The sequence below is a fragment of the Euwallacea similis genome, chromosome 3, assembly GCF_039881205.1.
Source record: "Euwallacea similis isolate ESF13 chromosome 3, ESF131.1, whole genome shotgun sequence".
Lineage (NCBI taxonomy): Eukaryota > Metazoa > Arthropoda > Insecta > Coleoptera > Curculionidae > Euwallacea > Euwallacea similis.
In genome coordinates this window covers 1,453,288-1,471,662 of record NC_089611.1, presented here as the reverse complement: position 1 = coordinate 1,471,662, position 18,375 = coordinate 1,453,288, and the positions used below count along the sequence as shown (strand labels likewise).

The window sequence follows — 18,375 nt, the reverse complement described above, 5'->3', positions numbered from 1 at the left end:
AACTAATCTGACCTTTTGCTGGAAAGTTAAGGAATTGTATTAAACAAAAAAAATCTGCAATAAACTAAGGCTTTCTTTATTGCTCTTAACATGAAATCTGTTTTATTTCGAGTTTAAAAAGAGTTACAGTCTATTTTTTATATATATAATTTTTGTTTTATGCAAAAATCAATTTTAAATTAATGTCTTCACATGAGTTATTGAAACATTATTATTATACAGGGCGTTTCAAAAGATAAATAATTCAAATTAATTAATTTAAATTAATTTATTTTCTTACAACTATATTTCTAAGCAAACCCCGAAACTTATCATTGAAGCTATTTTAAGTTAGCACCACAAGATTATATCGTACTAATGGATGCTAAAGTTTAACGATTTATATACTGAAGGGAAATTCTTGTCATAATAATCGATCCTTAGTATTTTTCTTTATTACTTTAAAATTTCTCTTTATAACCACCAAAACCAATAATAAACGTTCAAATATTTATCAAACAGGACAAATGGCGACGATCGTAATTCGAAAAGCAAATAACTGTTTCTGCACATGCACAAGTCCAATGCTCTTGAACTGCGACATGTGTAAATATTTAGTCGTCTAATAAAGCCTCGCATTAATTTTTTAATGACGTATAAAGACGGATTCAGTCTCGCAAACGAGTTTTATTACTGCCTAGTTACACTCGGTTATATGGCCTTTTTATTAGCAATTAACTAGTTAACGAAACTAGCGACTCGTAAGCAGCTTTGTCAGTATGAATTCATCAAATTGATGCTATGTAGAGGATTTTTACGCAATAGTTCTTTTTAAATAAATATTTTAATATAATCTCCTGTTAGTTAAATTAATGGCTACCTTGCATTTAATTCACATGTTTTCACCCATGACAATGACTATTGTTTATGACCCATGGCCACCCAAGTCTCACGACTTGACACCAATAGAATTTTCTTTTATTCAAGCAAAAAGGACATCAAACGAATTTTCCCAGAAATTTTGTTTGACTCTGGAGATCTCTGTGAACCACCGAGATGTGCAGTGGAAGATCAGCAGTCAGAGAAGCAATAATAGGTTTTCACAAGTCAAATCAAATAGGATATTTTGCAGTAATATTCTAGTCTAAATTTGAGAGATTGAGAAAAGATTATATTTATTGTGCAGATATTGAAGATTCTTAATTAGAAGCTAGTAGATCTTCCTAAGGTCCCTCTATCTAGCTGACCTATAGATACTTTTGACATGAAAAATTTATTGTTTTAATTTCAAAAGTTTTTTCTCCTGATTCTATACACCCTATGCTCATCTTCGGGCTTCCTTGTCCGACTCCTAACCTGTCTCTGCTTCAGTATTAGCAAAAAGAGAAAGAAACAACCCTCTTTCACTGACCATCGACCTAAAATACCATTTCGAACTTCTCGAGCCCCGAAAGGCCGAAATAAAAACTCGGCCCAAAAAGCGAACAATAAATAGCTTTCTACCTGCGGGGCATCGTCTTTTTGTACGGATCCCTTTACTTCTATAAGACGCGATCAACTTAAGACGAGAACCGGTGGCCTTCCATTTTAGAAACGCAACCCATAATTTCGAATTTAGATGCCTGGAATAATGAACCTTTATTACAACCTTTTAATACCTCCCGATACTGTAAAATGAACAGTAAAATCTAATTGGTACCCAGGCCGAATACGGCGGCATGTTCCGATTAGACGATCTTGCGTTTAGTTATTTGCATGGCTTTAGGCTGGATTCTAGCTTTTTTCCCCGAAGATTGGTAGTTACCCTTTTAAAGGATTTTTAAATATTGTCTTGTAATTTTGGGATAAAAGTTTAAAAACTTAAATAACGTTCCATGCGTAATCGTCAGGCCTCAGGCGCATACATTCTAGATCCCATTGTATAATTATCGCATTAAAGACCTTTGTCAAAGTGATGAAGATATCATCTAAATAGCATATCACCACGCTTCCATCTCCTTTCAGGGATAATTGATATTCGTAACCGATATGCTAATTAGATTTTGGCTTTTTCCGGTGGGAGATGGGTTTATTGTCGCTTGGTGCCAGGAAATACGAGGCGATGGTAAAGCAAAATCGCGTCATCTTTCCAATCAGGTTCCTGGATATTCATAGTGAAGGACAAAGCTACGAAACTCTATAATATTTGTAGAAGTAATTTCCATAGCAATGCGTGAGAATTTTAAAGCAGAATTATCAGGAATAAAACAGTGGGTAGAAGGCAATTTAAATGCCATCTGAGACGTGATTTGAGAGCATAGAAGGAACTTTTTCGTCGCTTGTCGGGTGTTTGGTGGACTGTAATTTTTATTATGGGGAAATCCCACAGTACCCGCAGGTTCCTTGGAAATTGGGAAGGCTTACGCTCTCCTAATGGTTCGTTTTCTATTGGGCTTCAACATTATAGCTCGATTTTCGCTTGCTGTCTTTGGACCCAGTCTTTGGTGTAACCAAATTTAAAAATTTAAACGCGACCAAATTTTGTTATATCTTGCGTAATACCGGCTCTTAAAATTGAGTTCGATAATTGAAAACCGTAATTCTGGATATGATACCATGTTTATGCCGTGGATTGTGAATTGTGCTACTTTCACAGCAACGCGATCGATAGAGGTTGTTTTTTCTCTCTCGTACACTTCATAACGCTACTTTCACTTTTTTTCTTTGCAAATCCTCTCATATTAGTTTACAGAGTTATAGACCGCAATTTCCATTTCAAGCATATTTTCTTATAATAGTTACTGGGTAGGTAAAAATACGCACATTTTCTCGATTTTATTCAAATTTTCTAATCATTTTACGTGGCGCCTTTACACAGGCATTTTACAACCAGCTTACTTTATCAAACCTCAATTTTTTCCAACATAACTATTTGCCTGTAGATTTCAAAATCCGGTTGTGCAAACAACATACCGTAAGTTGGCGGCTTGCATATCTTGTTGACAATTAATATACTGTAAAAGTAAAATTTCAAAACAATGATTTATCGGTTAGTCATTATCTGGTTTCATGTAGATTACAATATTCATAACTGTGGCAATTATTCTAACCCTTTTTTGCATTTTCATTTAAAACTGTCTTATTCTGATGCTTAAGAAGGGTAATTAAAGCATTACGCCACGGGCAGTCTGTACCTTGAACACTTATCCTAGGAATTTATTCATTAGTTTTCCGTGGGCAAAAAGAAGGTTAGAAATGGTTTCAACTAGTGTCATCCCCAGGGAAGGCTGAAAGAAGTCTTAATTCATATGTTTTAGATATTTATTGAATGCTTTCAACATCATCATAATATACCTTTTGACCCAAAAAAAAATTGTAACCCTGTTCCGATTTTGATATTTGTTTTAGGGAATTTATGCTACTTTTGATTCACCCATTGAATACCCAGAATTTCATTTCCTGGCCCATATTTTCGATATTTTGCACCTTCCATTCAGATCTCAGCATTAAATTTTTGATTTTTTATTTTAGATCGCAAAATATCCCCACAATTTTTAATCTGTTTCAAATTTTACATTTTTTTATTGATAATTATTTTTCGTACGCCGAAATGAAATCCAAAAGTTTGCATCGCCGTATCGAATTTTCAATTTTTTGGCATTTTAGTTGGCAATGTTGAACTAATTCGAAGTCTAACGTAATGTAAGGTTAATGCAGAGTGTTAAAAAAAGAGTGTAAAATATTAAAACAACAAATTTAAATTAAAGGTTGATATTTACTCTTAGAGCTGAAGAAGAAATCCTAGAATTTATGATGATGAGGCCAGATACACATAAATGGACTTGTTAATTCTCATAATACATATGTTTAGACCGACGAAAATTCCCATGCTTTAATTGAATCTATACATCAGACACGTTTTTCATTAAACATTTTGATGGGTATCTTAGACGACAAGTTTCTAGATCTTGCTGTTTTACCAAACCGATTAACAGGCACTGCTTATCTAAGCTTTCTGCAGAATACAATGGGTGATCTTTTGGACGACATTCCTTTAAAGCAAAGACAACAAATGCAGTTCCAGCTTGATGGTGCTCCAACTCATTTTTCAATTACCGTTAGAGAGCATTTACATCAAACTTTGTCACGTAAAAAGGGACGGACCTGTATCATGGCTTGCAAGATCATCTGATTTAAACCCTTTAGATTTATTTTTTTGGAAATATTTGAAAACATTAATCTATGGTACTCCCGTAAAAAGCCTCGAGAAGTTGCAGCTACGTATTAATCAAAAATGCCAACAAATCCTAGCCAATGGGAAGCTTTTAGGAGTTCGAATATTCTTCAAACACAGTAGTTGTATCTGCTTGGACACGGAAGAAGGGCATTTTGAATACGTTAGGTAACTTTATTTTTTTGTTCTTACTAGAAGCTTCTTTTATTTGTTTGTACATAATAAATAAGTAATAAATAAATGCAAATAAATGTTTCAAAAACGAATAACTTTCCAAATCTCCAAAACCTTTTTAAATATTTTATACCCTCTTTTAACACCCTGTATAAGTGTCAAGATAATGTTTTTCTGCTGTATGTTTTAGTTACTGTGTCATTACAATTAAGCAATTTTTTTACCATATACAACAAAAAATAATTAATTTAGAAAGTTGATCGATAGAAATGACTGAAATGACTCAAACTTCTAACATAAACAAAATATGTTTGGACCGCTGTTTTTGGTATCGCGGCGTGTATTGCACGTGGCTTTCCATCGTAATGCTAAAATCATATGATGAATTTTAGTAGTCTCTAACTTTTTTATTTATATAAATAAAGTTATGGACATTTCGGAACATATACCAGCTTTTATTAAATTAAATCTGACCCACAGGAAAAAGAGCGCATAAAATGGTCAATGAGGAAAATCAAAGTTCAATTCGATCGCAAATCACCATACACCACTCATATCCTTTTTTTCTTAATGGAAACGCAAAAATGCTAGTAAAAAAAGTATTTCTTTTTCTTTTGACAGGACTTTCATTGGGACAAGGAGCAAGAATTTTTATTATAGAAAAATTCAATAATTTGTGTAATTTTAATGACATAACTATTGAATGCTAAACAGCTTAAGAATTTTGTTCGTGCCTGAAATTAAGTCCATTATGTAATAAACATGTTGGACATTAGTTCAACTGCTAACTGATATACGGATAAGTGGAAGGATAATTAGCAACATAAAAATAGCATGCTAAAATGCACAAAAACACCTTAAAAACATTTTTGCGGGAATAAAAATACAAGATAGTTTTCGAAGTACGTATCACGTAAAATCGGCACCATGATTCGTTCTTCTAGAGAAGGTTTCTGCTGACAAAGGTGCAAAAAACTTCAAAAACATATCCGCAGGAAAAAGTGATGGTGCTTGTACTACCATACAGGATGTCCGTTTCGACAGCTAAACCATGGTTACCGAGATCCGCATCTCGGCAACTATGAAAGGTACGAGGCTGGTTTGCATTTAGAGTTGAAAAGTGTGCCGCCTCACAATTTGAGAATTTCTGATGACTTTCGGAAATATTCGAAAAAATTAAAGTTTTGGTGCGAAGTTTTTTTTTTCTCAACTTATTGAATGTTCGTTAACCTACAATTCCTGATACAGAGTTCATGTTTGTTTAGCGATCCAGGAAGCATACGTGAATTTTTAAATTTATGCTATTGGCAGTGTAGGTTCCTTGTAAAATCAACGATGCCCGTCGGTTTTTGTATTTCGTAGGCCTATGGCTGGCTTCATTAATTATTCACATTTTAACCGGCCTGAGTCACTTAAAAACAATACGGTGTATGATGCACCGTATTTTTTCCGCCGGCGGCAGAAATGAAACCCATGAAATTTTCATGAGGTTGCTTTGCGTGCTTGAAATGGATTACCCACTTCGTGCACGCCCTGTCCGTACGGTACGTTTGCACACACACACTATGCCTCGTTTTCGAATAAATGGGATTTCTCCTATATTTATGTTTTGCAATAATTAATGTTGCGTGCGAGAAGACAACTGAATCATCTTGTGCGTATCCGTGTAAAAATATGCTCAACAGACTGCAATCGGCAACACGAAATTCTCCTTTTTTCGGAAGAAAGAACAATGCTCATTGTAACTGAATGCATGCACCATATGTCGTGTGTACATACACGTCTCTCCTGCCTCCTGTCAATTTCCCCATAGTGCCTGCTTCGAATGCAAGAGGCGAAAGACAACATACGTGGTACATAATACGTCCGACAATCTGCAACGTAACACGTACCACGTCTTTGCATAGGTAGTACCCGGCAGCACCTGTTATGCTCGACGCAAAAACTTTTTGAAAGTAGATATACATACATAAAGTATCGGCTAAACCTGTTTTCCGTATATATTCTACTCCTATACATGCTACTGCTACTCTACCCACTGCTGAGATTCAAGATAAGAGTGTACATATTATCTGATATACTTTGCGGGCTGGACAAGCATTTTTTTAACTAGGTTTTAAATACTGACAGCTTTAGAGCCGTTCATAAATCATTCTCGGTATTAATGCAATTTTTGCTTTCATTGTTGGTAGATAGCTACCAGTGTTGGACAGATTGCCTTCCCAAATGAAATTCACTACGCATATCCTTACCATTGTTGAGATGCAAATCCTGCACGTTTATCAGCACCGACCGACCGACGCAGAATGCATAAATATTTACTTCCTGCATATGTAAAGTACAACATGCAGCATTGTTTGAACATTCACCAGGAAAAATGTGAGCATATAGGCCAAAGCAGATTGTACCAATATAAAAAACGTTGAATGGTATGTGCGAGGAAAGATTGCACGTCCTTGGCCTTCGATAAGCTATTTTTATTTGGTCTGATTAAAAAAAAAAGTTGAAAGTCATATGCAATGGGTACAAAAGGTATTCGTACACTTAACTAATAAATAGTAAGTATTCTATTTTCTTTAAAGTGGGCACTTCAAAATGTGTTTTAAAAAATTATCGATTATAACTATTGTTATAGTGAAATTTCAGACCAATACCATATTTTAAATTGCGCTAAGTTTATTTATAATAATGTATTTTTGAATGAGCGTAGAAAATATACAGTAACCAGCAGAAAGTACGCACCATATGGAATTTTTTTAAATTTGAATTTATCAGAAAATGTTATTGGTAAAAATTTGGATGTGTGTGAATGGAGTTCTAGCGTTGAACAATCTTTTCATATGAAAGTAAATTTGAAATTTTTGAATCAGACGGACGTCCTTACCTGTATAGTAGATCAGAAGCAGCTTTGAAAAAACAATATCTAAAGCCCACTATGAAGCATGGTGGCGAAACTTATAAGGGTTAAGGTTGAGTGTCTCTGGAAGATGTTGAAAACCTTCATTTTATTGATGGAACTACGATTTATGTACAAAGATATTTTAAGTAAAAGTCTAGAACAGATTGCTATTGAATTAAGAATTCACGACGTTTATTAGTTCCAACAAGAAAACGACCCCACACATTCCTCTAGAGTTATTCAAGAACGGCTGTCCCTCGCGTATAAAAACGCCTCCACGGTCGCCAGATCTCAATCCTATTGAGTACTTGTGCTCACAGTTAGCAAAAGCAAACGAGGAAACATGGCATAACGAGCAAAGGCGCTAAGAAAAGAGTTTGGAAAGCAAAAATAGTCCTTAATTCCATAACAGGTCACTGAAAATTTGGTTCCTTCAATGCCACGATGTTTGCCGGCCGAGTGCTATTGGTTTCAATGGGTACCCAACAAAGTATTGATAGATATGTTCTTAATTATTATTTGATTACGAGTTTTCTATGATGGTTGATGTACGAATATCTTTTTTGACGCATATTTTGATTCCCCAATAAATATTTATATTTTGCTAAAATACATATAGTACAAATCACGCACTTTTATTCACGTCACAGGTTTCATATCATCACTGATGTCACATCTTTTCAAACTTAATGTGCTGCAGGAATTTTTCAGGTGTTGGTGCAACGTTGTTGATATATTAATTCCAAAATATTAAAATTCAATTTCCTTCTCTAAAAGATTTCAATGATAATAAGGACCCATTGTTTTCCAGTTCTCCTGCAAAATAGTTGATAACCTCAATAGAGTATTCAATTAAATTAACTTTATCATTAAGATGTTATATCAATTCTACTGATAAAATTCAAGATGTACGAATACTTTTCGCACTCACTCTATTTTTTATATGGAGGTTCAGATTTTGTAAATGCAGGCTTAGCCAAACCGTTGCTTCCTGTAAATGGTTTAGTTTTAGTTTGTTATAAAACAGAGAAACTTTATCAGTTATACGGAGTGGTAGAGGGTAAAAAAATAGAGCAATTTAGCTAATGGAAAAGTGGTTTCTTTTCAATCTACAAGTTATCAAATTCTGTAAACTGGCAATAGATTTCACAGTTTTTTGTTTACGTTTGCCGAACACTTTCAGAAGGCCTTTAGCACGTCAAGAAACTCTTTTGATGAACTTACCTGGAATTTTGTGAAAGACTGGTACGGCAACTATATATATGTAACAGTTAAAACTACTTTTGACAGAACTGTGCGGTCAAAAGCACTTTTGACTGTTTTTTCAGTCAAAAGTGGTTTTGACTGAAAAGAAGTTTTGATTGTAACATATATACGACTGTTTTTCAGGCCTCCGAAACAGATTTTACAGAACTTAAATCGGCCACTGGTAAATTGTAATGGGATGTGGCGAAAAAACTTTAATTGAATCATACGCAAGAGCCTTGAGAACGTAAAAATATATTATAAATAACAGCAACCGATTTCGAAAACGTTTTCCCAACATTGTATTTTGCATGGTTGCACCATTGAAAAGACTTCGCTGCCGGCCTACGCTTATAGTTGCGCCAATCTCGCTTTTCTATATACGGTTCACGGTCGATATTTTGCAAATGCGAAACTCTGCGTGCCGTGACCGATATCGACTTTTTGCCGGCTTTAATACGAAATACCTAATAATAGTAATAATATTCATAATATACACAACACTGCGAGTAACCCAATTTCACAACAATCGAACGAGAAAAAGTGTTTCTCGAACTGGGTCGCTCACCAGACGGAAAACCGTTCAAGATCAACTGGAAAAAGTAAATTCCCATATAACCCAATTGTGTACCAACGTAGAAACGGCTTAAGAATGTTGCTAAAAGACAACAGATGCTGGCAAATCCGGCTCAGAAAGGCACGTTTTTGAGACCAGTGACAGATACAGTTTTCCGGGAAAATTGCGTTGGTCATGGGATATGCAATTATCGGTATTTGTGAATACATCTGTAAAAATGCGCCGTTATTACCGGAACGGCGTAAAATTTAAATGAAATTAATTCTGTTTTCTGCCACTACCGTGCAATAATTGAGGAAATGGATGAAACATGGTTGGTAGTTTGTGTGTGAACCAGCTGGTTCATATGTCTTCATTTTCCTGCTCCACGTATTGCATCAGCCACTTCTCTGCATTTTCCCTTTATAACTGATTAAAGAATTTATTAAAAAACAATCCTTTTTTTCCTTATAGAACCACACTAAAGCCCTAAGGCACCTACACTCTCGCATCCGGCAGGTGGGGTTTACTTTTGCCCCCTCTGCATAAATGATCTAACCCCGGCTGCCCTCACAAAAAAAAGCGCAGGTGCTGGATGACGATAGTTAAACGTCCATAAATGGAACATTTTTGTACGGAAGTCCACTTTTTCGTGTCCGTTTATAGTTAGAAGAAGATAAATAGCCTATACAGCGTGTTCAACGTAAGTGTGTCCAATATGGAGATCTCGTAAACGGTGATAGATACAGACTTGGTTAAATTGGAACAAAGTTGCATACTCAAGGGAGTAGTTCGACAGGATCGACATTTCCCCGGAATTGAATTCCCCTTATCCCGAAAGAATATAGAAAATTAATTATCTCATCATCATCTTTAAACTTGGATTTTAACATCTAATTCCGTGATTATGAAAAAGTAATATAAAATAAGCTCCCAAGCAAATGCAAATGCTCAAATCTGTGACTTCAACCGAGTCCTCAAATCAGTCCACTTAAGCGAAAATCAACATTGAAAAAAAAAAATTTAACTTGAAGATATTCCGTTTTCTCCAGTATTTGAACCTACTTTGTGACCTCACTCTCACACTAATTTATTTAGGGTCGACATGGGAAGCTAAATCAGTTGATGGAAGAAAAACGTCACTATTTCATGAATTTCCAAAGGGTAATAGGTTAATTTCGTTTGCTCAATAACTTTGCACGATATCTCGAAAATTTGTGGATCAGTAATATAATTCGCCTAACAAAATAAATCGATTATATATATATATATATATATGTATAATAAAATGTATACAGAGTAATTCAAATTCGCCGCTAACCAGTGAGATCTCGAAAACCATACAAGATGCGAGGTCGCTTACATTGGGTCAAAGTTGCGCATTTTCGAGCTTTATTAAATAGCATTTCAAATTTTACAAAATTCTGTGACCACTTCCGAAGATAGTCGGAAAAAAACTAAATTGACATAAATGCCTTTTTTTGAGTTACTTGAAGAGATTTTTTAAAATGAATTTCACTTCCTCATGGACACATGGACACTTTTGCTCCTTTATAAGATGGCGTCATTAGATTTTAAATATAACGTTTCGGAGTTTGGGAACCATCCTCAACTTAATTTTTTTTAACACGTATCTGAATTTTTTATTGCATTTTTTGAAATACTTTGATTTTCTGAATTAAATGGCGTGTAAAACTTGTAGTAAAGATAAACGCAATAGTGCAAAATATATTTATAATAAATAAAATAATGAAACACTACTCAGATATGAGTGTTACGATGGAAACAACCTCATATATTTTATGGTTTTATGGTTTAAGATCCCAATGGTAAGTAGAGAATTTGAATAACCCTGTATAAATCTATATGGTGTAATTATCAAATCTCCTTTCGTACCGAAGTAAGGGGTCATTTTGGTGCTTAATCGTGTGATTTAAAACACGTCTTTTAAATGACGGCCATTCAACTAATCTCAAGAGGTGCTAATCAGCAGTTTAAAGCGAAAAACAACATTCCAAAAGAGAGATATTTCGTAATTATTTACCCCTGCATGCCAGTATTAACTTGCCTTCTGTATTAGTAAATTATTATTCGCCCTGTATACAGTGTGTCGACGGTAAGGATGCCCAGCATGGGGATCTCGTGAACGAAAACAGATACAATACAAAAACGTGTTTAAATGAGAGAAAATTACACACATCAACAGAGTCTTGGGGTACTGACGAAAAATCGCAACAAATTATTTATTTCCGTACGAAAGCGGTTTTTTGTTAATAAATAGACGTACTGTTATCAGTTCAATATTAAAGATAAAAAAATAATCAGACCGACGATAAAAGAAAGAATGTATAAAAAAATAAAATTTGTTAATAATAGTTAGATTTTTGTGTTGTTCTTTTTTTTTAACAAATAACGGGTATTCACAAGTTGTTCAGTTAGCGGTTAGTTCAGTTGATTATGGCAAGACGACATTTAAGAGAACAAGAAATGTACAGAGCTATTGTAATCCTTGAGGGTGGCGCAACTCAACAACATGTTGCTGGTCATTTACAAACCTCTCAAAGTGTAATAATATATGTTTATTTTCAGAAATATGTTAATATTTAATTTTTCTCTAACCTAATAACTTTCATTAACTTATGAGACGTGTTAGAAACACTACGTATAAGAATTTTTGGTTTTCGTACGGAAATAAATAATTTGTTGTGATTTTTCATAATTATCGATAGATTCTGTTGATGTATATATATTGTAATTCCCTCAGTTATGTATTAAAATTATTGCAAAATTAAAATGTCAAAAATAACAGTACCACTAACTGAGTGAATAATCAATGCATTTAATGCCATAAATCAATCGATACGATCCCTAACAACTAAGTGTTCAGATGGTCTACAATTTTTACAAAAAAGTTGTTTCTTATGTATAATGTTATAAGATAAATATTCAATCCACCTAAAAATTATTGCTGATTAATGCATGTTAAACCGTTATGTGACACCATTTTTGATTATGTTTAATCTACACCACCTACAAAATTATAATTTAGTACATTTAGCACCTTTTGCTGACAACTTAATGTTCGGAGGAGGTTATTTAGGTTCGGAGAATTCCTTGAAACAAGAAATGTTAATGTTTCAACTCATCACCAATTGAAATTTCATGATATTTAAAATCATCGGTGTTGTTGCTTACAAAATTGACTCTTCATGCTGTACAAGACGTAAAAATGTCTAAAAATAAAATCCATCAACATGCCTCCTCAAAGTCTAAAAATAAGATAGCCCTTAATTTGTTCTTGCCACCCAATATCATTAAACAGAAATTAGATCGGAAAATATCATCAGAAGTTACCGAAGGGTCAGAAATTCAAATATGCCGGACAAGAATTTGAGATGACCAGCGATAATTGCCGAAAGAAGAGGGCTAATCCTCTTCAAAAGCCAAAAAAGAAATACTTTGTGAGATATTTAAGCAAGTTTGAATTCGGAATCAGGCACAAGTGGGTGTGTCGAATGTTACCGGCGGTGAACCAAGTTCGGATATAAATTTCGCAAGGTATAGATGATCGAAAACCTAAAATTAACTCACACACACCTTACAGGTGTAAGTGTTAAATGAAATTTTTGTAGTTTTTGATATTTCCGCCAATAGTCACTACTACTGTTGATCGCCGTTGAAAAGGGAACAGGGCTATCCATGAAAAATCCAATTCGGTGAGAAGTGATTTTTTATTGAGCGAAATATTGAAAACTATTTAAAAGTATACGTAAACGCATATCTGTAAACTTTAATTGGTGGGCTTCAACTATCTTTACAAAATTCATAAGCATTTGAAAAATGCATAGTAATATTTGAGAAATGCATTGAGGCCTAATTCGGAATTCCATTTTGCGTAAATACCTCACAAAGGACCCTTTTGATGTCTGCATTTTTTGATCAGTCTTGGTCCTTTGACTTTCAGTGATTATTGCTAGTGATTCCAAGTTTTCGTCACGAATATTTTATTTCTGATTTTTACGTAACTTCTAATGATATCCCAATAAGTGTCATGAACAAATTAAGGTCATGCGGTCGTGCTATCTTCTTCCTACATTTTCAGGAGACATATTGACGAATTATATTTTTAGCCATTTCTTTGTCTTATACAGCACGAAAAGTCAATTTTGTGATGTAAATATCATGAAGTTCCATTAATGTTGAGTTGAAATATTTCTTGGTTTAAGAATTCCTTGTAGCTAAATAAGCTCGTTCGCGGATTGTCAGCAAAATGTAATAAATAAATAAAATTATAATTTTGAAGGTGCAACAGATTAAACATACCGAAAAATGTTATCACATAACGGTTTGGGCGGTAAACAATTTGTTTGTAAAAATTATAGGTCGTCCAAACATCGCGTTACTCGTACGTACACAATTTAATACACTCCAGTGTTAATTGGGTAACGTTCAATCCACAAATTTATCACTCAAATTTCTTTATTATTCCTTTTCGATTAAGTTTATTATTCTACTGTAGCTTCTGTTACATCTTGTGTTTAAAAACACTCAACATCTGCGTGTAAAATAAGCTGAGAAATCCTGCGGTACCCATTGCTGCACACGTTGAATGTTTATTTCAATAAGCAGCACCGTAACCGAACACAAGAATTTTTGGAGTTAATTAGTGTTAAATTAAATATTAATGAAAAAATCTCTAAAACGAGTTGCACAGCAAGAACTTTAATTATTGAACGTCTAATTTAAGGAAAAAAAACATGCGAGCATGTTTAATGATGACAATAATTTCTGTTCTGCAGCTTTGAAGTTTTGGGACGAGGAAAAACGCACTTTCTCATGACTATAAAGTTTTATTTCTATTGCACAACTTATATTACAAACATTAGCTAATAAACATAATAAAACAAGCATATGACTGTCCGACCTTGCTAAGAACTAGTTTCTTGTATAAATATTATTTGAGCTTGTTTTTTACAACAATGCCGGATTCTGTGCTTTAGAGTCGCGACATGTTGAAATTTATTTCACAAAAAATGTACGATTTTCATTGTTGTAGTAGTTCTTATAGGTCCCATTTGTGAAGTTCGTTAGCTCTTATAAAAATTTAACATAATTTAGAAAGTAACTTATTATTGTGTGCATATTTCGAGAAAACAGACACGAACACGAGGCTTTTTAATTAATTAACTATTGTGCTTGGGTAAATTTAGTTTATGAAGTGAGTTTGAGGAATTTTTTGCTGTTGAATGTTAAAGAATGATTTCGAATACATGAAAACGTCCTTCAAATACGACAAATTTTATTTATAGTTCTTTCCATGAAACCATGATTCCCATGTAAGTGGAAAAGAAAAATATGCAGATTGATTTTTTAAAAATGCAGGCGACAATCCCTGTTGAATGAAATGACGCATAGGCATCATTGTGCATATCCTGAAGCTTTCACACAAATAGCATTAAAGATATCCACATAGAAGACTAGTAGTTTATCGCTTTGTTAGAATCGTCCACGGAATAATAAATGAAAAAAATATATAATTTAAATTTGCTACGCTTTTTTGGACCACCCTGTATTCTTTATATATAAAAATATTTTCCTAAAATAGGTTCTGTAGGATATAGGTCAACACTCAAATAAAATTCCTAAGCTATCGAGCCACCGAAGGCTGACGGACTATTGTTAAACCCTGTACATTACGATTCTGTATTAAGAATGGAAATGCGAGAAATAACGGCAATCATATGGTTTGTGAACAGTGCACTTTGCTCATTCATGTAAGTGTGCAAATCACGTGCATGTGTACAGAGTTGGCCCGTATATTCAGACAGTGCCTACCACTTTTATTATAGCATAAAGAAAAACACTTTAAATATAAGAGTTGTAGGGTTTGTCCTAAATCGCCAGAAGATGTTACACAATGCAACAGATGAATATTCCAAAGTTAAAAAAGGACACAAAGCCGGTAAATGTATTATGGAATACTCTGTATATTTTTTAAAAATTTAATAGACCTTTATTTTCTGATTTCAAAAATACATAACATGTTGACATTTGGTTTAGCCGTTTTCGCGGTATTTGCATTTAAAAATCGGGATTATATTGTTTTTCCAAATCACAATTGTCATGAATAAACAAATGGACCGAACGTCATTAGTAATTATTATTTATTCAGCTGTCACATTTTCTTCGTTCCATCCGTAAAATAAAAAAATAAAAAATAAAAAGTGGACCCAGCAGAAACTGGCATATGGATGTGAATGCGCTGATACTTCGTTTGTTCTTGAGCAATATTATTGGTGTTTTTGTAATACACACGAATAATTTCTAACTTTTCTTCTTTTGTCTAACCTATTTTACGGATGTAATGAAGAAAATGTGACAGATGAATAAATAATAATTACTAATAGCGTTCGGGCGATTTGTTTATTCACAGCAACTTTAATTTAAAAAAATAAATAACACCTATCGCGAAATTTGTTTTTAATATAAACATAAAGAAAATAAGGTGCATTAAATTTTTATAAAATATACAGAGTGTTTCATTATAAATGTACCGGTTTTGTGTCTTCTTAACTTTGCAACATTTAGCTGTTGTGTTACGTAATATTTTCTGGCGATTAATGATAAACCCTACAACTTTCGTATTTAAAATGTTCCTCTTTTTTTATAACAAAAGTGGGAGGCATTGTTTAAATATACAGACCAACTCTGTATATAATTGGTTGTTGCTAACAATTCGCAGTCTGAAATTTTCACACAACCCTTGAATGACCAATTTGGCCTAGTTTTTGATTTCACACCATAACCTCTGGTGGGAAGTCATAGCGTCCCTTTTGATCCGGACTGGAAGTTCCGGCAACCTCAAATAGTTTAACGCAATTCCCAGTGTGGTCCTCAATTCACCGGTGATGGTCAAAAGGAGCAAGCACGCTCTGCAGCCTCACCAAGATGCCCTGTGGCAAAAACCTTAGTGGACTGCCATGCTGGACTCTGAAAACTAAATTTATGCCATATCCCAGAAATGACAATCGACATAATCAATCTGATTCACCTTTATTGTTAATAAGGATCTCCATTCTTCAACCTGTAAATTTACATAATTTTTCTAAACCCAGTAATAACGCAATTAAGTTGGATATAAAAATCGAGGTTTTGCTAATTAATACATAAGTTTTCCCGAAATGATGGAAGATACCTTAAATTGGTTTAATAATCACTGAAATTCCTTCTTCATTTAAGGGACTTTGTAGCTCTGGCAGTTTTCGAGGTCCTTCCAATAACCATAAAAATATTTCGTCATCCTATAGATCACCTTACATTTATAAATTAACCATTTAAAATAATTAAATGCAATCACGGGCCCCGAAAGTGTTAAAAAACAGTTAAAATGCTATTAAAAGTATATTAACAAAGCATTATATTTATTGTTGCATGACCAAGGCCGGGTTTTATAATTTCAGTTCAGACTCGAGAGATTTTGACAAATAAACAATGGAATATATGTCAAATATGAAATGTAATTTCAATTCGAGTTTAAAGTCAAGGTACACAAGTGGACCTAAGAAATAACGTTACTATCACGTACTTTCTATAACGTCTATATAACGTCAAAAAATAATTTGATTTAAATGTCAGCTTACTACCTGCGATGCGTTTAATTATAAAAAAACATGTTCTGGGTAAACTTTTATGGGAATTTTTTATATCGTTAATTCCACTCCAAACATTAAGAACAGTTTTCCTTATATTCTCTCAGTTTAAAATACCACCCTGTTTATACGCATTATACGGTGGGTCCACGATCTTCCCTTCCCATCATTCTTCTCCGAGGGGTGATTTGAAGATCGAAGACCGGTCGGCTCTCGTTTTAGATATTTTCCGCTCGAAGCACAATGGCCAAACACCTGAAGCGCAAAAGAAGGGAGGTTTGGCATAAAGGGTCCTCCCAAATGAATTTACATAATTTCTTACAATCGCCCTAATGTGGACACATTGAACGGACCTTGATGTGGGTAATGGAAAAGAAATATTTAATTTTTGCACAGTGGGAGACCTTTTTTGGGGGCGGAATAAGAGATTTTCATTGTCGACTGCATACTAGAAGGAACTATGGGTGACGTTAATGTGGATTGAGAGAGGGTAGTATTTTTGGTATGATATCGCGACTATTTAAGGCTCAACTGGCTCTAACTGGTCCAATGTAACAAAATTTATATGAATTTCTCAAAGTCGCGATTGGTTGTTTGTCAGTAAGCTGAGATGAATAATGCGATAGCGTCGGTTTTTCTATGCAAAACTCGATTGGAACAACTTTGCGGGCGTCCGATTGCATCAGCGCTGCCTCGTATCGGTGTCACCTTGGTCGGTTTTCTCGATCAGAAGATTTCCACGTTAAAACGAGCGATGCTATCATAAAACCTGAAATTTATTATTATTTCTTGCATAAATGCCGAGGAAATTATATAACTATGACCTCCCAAGTCTCCAGTGTGGTGCGTGTGATTTCTACCTGGCCTTCAGTCAGCGACTTACCTGAATTTCGTCTGATCGACGAGATTCTACATATGGAACTTAGAGGAACGAAATCTTTTAAGATTTGCATATTTTAGCAATTGAAAATGTTGAAGCAATGTGGCTGGAATGGATAAAACTGATACTTAACCCGTACGCGCACTTACAATTTTTTTGTCGCGTCACAATAGCAAAATAGAATTCGAAGAGATAAATGCTGGAAATGAGAAAAAAAGCAAAAGCGCTATTGGGCGCATCCAATTGTAAACAGCAGATTGCTAAGAGGGCAGTTTCACATACTCCATCACGAGTTAACAGAACATCCGCGAAAAATCTTCCAATTTTATCGTATGAGCGCAAATAGTTTTAATGAATTGCTTGGACTAGTGGGGCCTCATATAACTTATCAAAACACTAGATGGAGGAAGACTGCATCAACAGAGGAACATTTGACCCTTTAATTTTTTATTATAAAGCGAAGATCCGTTTTCTACCGCTAGTGTTAATTGTTCACTGTCGATAACAACCAAAATTAAATTTGAGCGTTCCAACATTATTATTATCCTATAGTCGAAATTTAAAACTAAACTCACTTTGGCTGCCAAAGCACCAAAAAATGCTAAAGCTGCGATTAAAAAACAACAAATGCGTGCAGCTCTATGGTAGTGTGAATGTTTCATTTTAACTTGCGACAATCGAGTCGCAAGAAAAACAGAGCGAGTTGCAACTTTTTAGTCGCTGCGATTTTTTAATTGTAATTGCGCACATCTATACAGAGTGTCCCAAAAATATGTTTAC

The 18,375-nt window shown here is 34.3% G+C and overlaps 1 protein-coding gene across 1 annotated transcript in view; it reads right to left on the bottom strand.

The window, feature by feature from the left end:
* Nucleotides 1-18,375, bottom strand: part of Nup44A (nuclear pore complex protein Nup44A) — a 240,627-nt gene that overhangs the window by 123,266 nt on the left and 98,986 nt on the right. The gene's annotated exons all lie outside the window — the stretch shown is intronic.